This window comes from Oxyura jamaicensis (genome assembly GCF_011077185.1).
Source record: "Oxyura jamaicensis isolate SHBP4307 breed ruddy duck chromosome 28 unlocalized genomic scaffold, BPBGC_Ojam_1.0 oxy28_random_OJ168, whole genome shotgun sequence".
NCBI lineage: Eukaryota > Metazoa > Chordata > Aves > Anseriformes > Anatidae > Oxyura > Oxyura jamaicensis.
In genome coordinates, this window is record NW_023304840.1 from 19,134 (window position 1) to 22,750 (window position 3,617).

Consider the following 3,617-nt stretch of genomic DNA (forward strand, 5'->3'; position numbering starts at 1 on the left):
CTGGGCTTTGCATCACCCACAGTCCATTTTTTTGGCCTTTTCGCCCCCGTTTTCCCTTTTTGCTTCCCTCGACGCTCATCCCTGCAGCTTCCAGGCCACGCCGGGGTGGCCGCACGGATCCAGAGCCAAAGGGACCCGGCGGAGAGCCCGACGAGCGGCGTCCACGTGCCAGCGTATAAATACTCCGCTAAGCTCTGCGCTGTTTACCCAGAGCCGCTGTGCTGGAGACGGGTCCTCGCTGAGCAAACGCGGCCCACGCCGCTGGGTAAACATTCAATATTTTATTTAAATGTTAAACATGGAAGTTGCTCTTTGGATGTGCAGCCGCCCGCCGTGCCTGGACGGGCGGATGGATGGCACCGCGGTCCCACGGCCGTCCCCGGGCTGGCGGCAGCGGGTGCAGGACGCCTTGCACGCAGCGGCGAAGGGAATGCCCGGCTGTCAGCGCCCCTGACATCAGCATTTCTGCAGGTTTTGCTTTCGCAGCAGTGGCAGCACGGTGCTGGGAGGGGACAGCAGCACCCGCTGCCTCCCTGGGGACCCCAGCCCGCGGCCAGGGCGCACGGCCCCAGCTGGCCGCTGCCACCCCTGTCCTCTGAGCACACGGGGACCGTGTCCCTGCTGGCACTGGGACTCCGTTCCAAGCAGGAAGACAAAGGGAGGACCCTGCCGTGTCCCCAGGCCCCGGGGCTGCCACTGCTCTCAGCCAGCGCCAGCCCGAAAAGTTGATCCCAAGGTCAGGGGAAGCGGCAGCGCAGCCTCCGGCCCTGCCGGTGCCAGCTCTGTGCGCAGCCCCCAGCACGCGCCCTGCTGGGACCCCCCAGGAGAGGGGACATCAGGGACACCGGTGACAAAGCAGAGCCTGGGCACAGCCAACATTCCCCCTCCCCAAATTCATTTTCTCCCCAGTTATGATGTCCCCAGCTGAGGGACCGCATCCAGGCAGCATCCCTGGCGCCTCGTTAATTACGGGGCCGTCTCCCTCCCTCCCACCTCCTCCTGATCCACTAACCCCCAGCCAGCTCCGGCACGGCCACTGGGGCAGGATTTGGCCCCGGGGGCTGTGGGTTCAGTTGGGTGTCACCACGCTGTCCTCAGCCACAGCTGGCGGTGACATGGAGGGTGGCACGGAGAGGTGGCAGTGGATGTGCCACCGCGTCCCCGCGGGCTGAGCGGTGCAGGCACTGCGGGTGGCCGCAGTGGGGTGATGCCACGGGCTCGTGGCATGGTGACGCTCGTGGTGCCACGTGGCTGGGCCCTCTTGGGGACAAGGGAAGTGTCCCTGTGCCCTACGCGGCCCCGCACCTGCCGCAAACCGGGCAAAAGCCAAAGGAATGGCAGATGAGAGAAATTTAAAATAACGCCGGTGCAAAGCCGCCCCCCCAAGCTGGGCGAACATTTTCACATCTGTCACTAGCTGTCACCACATGAATAATTCATCTGCCTCATGAATATGCAAAGCCGGGGCTGGTGATTAGCTTCAGCTGAAACCTAGCTTAATTCCTCCCAGGCCACTGGGTGCCGGGCTGACCCTGCCTCTTTCGGGGCATTTTCTCGTCCTACCCTGAGCCGTGGGGCTGGGCAGGGGGCAGCCAGGGGTCTGCAGACCCCGGGGTCCCTGCGGAGCAGAGGGGACACTGGGGGGGACACGGGCACAGGGACACTGCCACCCCCTCGGGCTGCAGCAGGATGGGGGCGCCCCCAGTTTTGGGGACCCCCCAGCCCTGGGGGTGCCCCCAGCCCCGCGCCACCTGCAGCCGTGGTGCTGGCACAGTGACCTCTGCTGTCCCCACGGGTCACCCCGGTCCCCAGCACCATCAGGGCACCATGGAGAGGTTCAGCACCCAGCCGCCCAGGGTGTCACCGCACCGCGGGCCCGATCCTGCCCCCTGCACCCCCCTGTCCCCACATCCCTCCTGGCGGGGAAGGTGACGAGCACCCAGGGCCCCCGCAGGGCTGCGCGGCCACGGCAGGAGCCCGGCAGCGGGGCTGGCTCCGCGTCCCCTCCTCTCTGCCCACAACAAAGGAATTCTGCAAAGCGCGCTGCCGTCACATCGCGCAGGCAACGTGATGCTCCCGCTCCCCCCCAGCCTGCGAGAATAAATTAGCACCTCGGCAAACTGTGATCCTGGCCAATATGGGCCCTTCGCTGGGTGCGATTTTTATTAGGCAGACAGTCTGCAGCCTTTATTTTAGAATTCGCTCTTATTTTTATTATTATTTTTCCCACCCCCGCCCCCCCCCCCCCCCGCTTTTTGTCTCTCCCTGGGAGGCTGAGCGCCCGTCACAGGAGCTCCAAAGCCTGCGCGGAGTCACGGCAAACCCCGGCCCCATAGCGGGCTCGGCCGCACGGCGGCAAGCGGCCCCAAAATCAGCACCAGCGCCCACCCAAAAGCAGGGAGGCTGGAGGGTGCAGGATGCGGCCAGCGGGCCTGGCCCAGGGCTTGGCCTCCAGCACCTTCCTGCCCAGGAAACGCCGGGTGTGCCGGGGTCCTGGGGAGCCCCCGAGCACCCCAAAGCCCTCGCTGGTCCCCACATGCATCCATCCTTCCCGGCATCCCGCCGGCCATCCCAGCCTCGCCGTGCGGCTGGGACTCATCCTGCCCACGGTGCCGAGTCCCTGCTGTGACACCAGCCCTGCCTGGTCCCCAGCTGCTGGGGGGGACACTGGGGACATGGTGTCCAGAAACTTTCTGGCTCCCTCCCTGATGAGGAAACCCTGGGTGACACCAGCAGGGACCGGGCAGTGAAAGCAGGGGAGGGGACCACCGTGCACCGGGTCCAGCACCACCGGGAGGGGACACCCAACTGCCAGCACCTGCCACCCTCCCGTTGTCCCTTTTCTCCTCTCCCTGTCACCGCCTCACTGCCAGCATCCTCCAGCCCTGCCTGTCCTACTGGCCTCCATGCAGGTGTCCCCCAGCCTGGTGTCCCCAGGCCCCCGTCAGCACTGGTGTCCCCAGCCTCAGAGCCCTGATCTCCGTGTCCTGGTGTCCCCAGTGTCCCCCCATGCTGGTGTCCCAGTGGTGTCCCCATAATCCCAGTGGTGCTGGCCCTATTGTCCCCCAAGCCCCACTCCTGCTGCACCCCAGCCGTGTCCCCCCATCCTCAGTGTCCCCATCCCCAATGTCCCCCTCCCCAGTGTCCCCAACCCTCAGTCACACCGCGCCCCCTCTCCAACACCCCTCATCCCTTCCCGGTGTCCCCCACCCCAAACCCGTTGTCCCCACCCCCGAGCCGTGACAGCCGCCTTGTCCCCACCGCGTCCCCAGCCCGGACCCGTCCTTCCCGTCCCCCAGCGGTGCCCCCGTCCCCGTCCCCGTTCCCATCCCGGTGCGCTCCCACCGCGCGGCACCGGGCACCGCAGCGGGGGCGCGGCGCGGGCGGTGCCGGTGCCGGTACCGGTACCGATGCCGATGCCGGTACCGTGCCGTACCGATGCCGGTACCGATGCCGGTACCGATGCCGGTACCGTGCCGTCCCGATGCCGGTGCCGCACGTACCTGGGGCCGTGCTCACGGCGCGCAGGGGGTCATCGCCGCCGGAGGAGCCTCGCACCGAGCTCCCCGCCGGCACCGGGGGCTTAAAAGCGGGGAGCTCCGGGGGGGGTGGAAGGA

At 67.0% G+C, this 3,617-nt stretch overlaps 1 protein-coding gene across 2 annotated transcripts in view; it reads right to left on the reverse strand.

The window, feature by feature from the left end:
• NCAN (neurocan) overlaps nt 1-3,611 on the reverse strand; it is a 13,057-nt gene extending 9,446 nt beyond the window's left edge. For both annotated transcript variants that reach the window (XM_035313123.1, XM_035313124.1), the window contains exon 1: nt 3,506-3,611. The gene's annotated coding sequence lies outside the window, so the exon portion shown is untranslated. The remainder of the gene's footprint in view (nt 1-3,505) is intronic.
• Between the last annotated feature and the right edge of the window lie 6 nt (nt 3,612-3,617).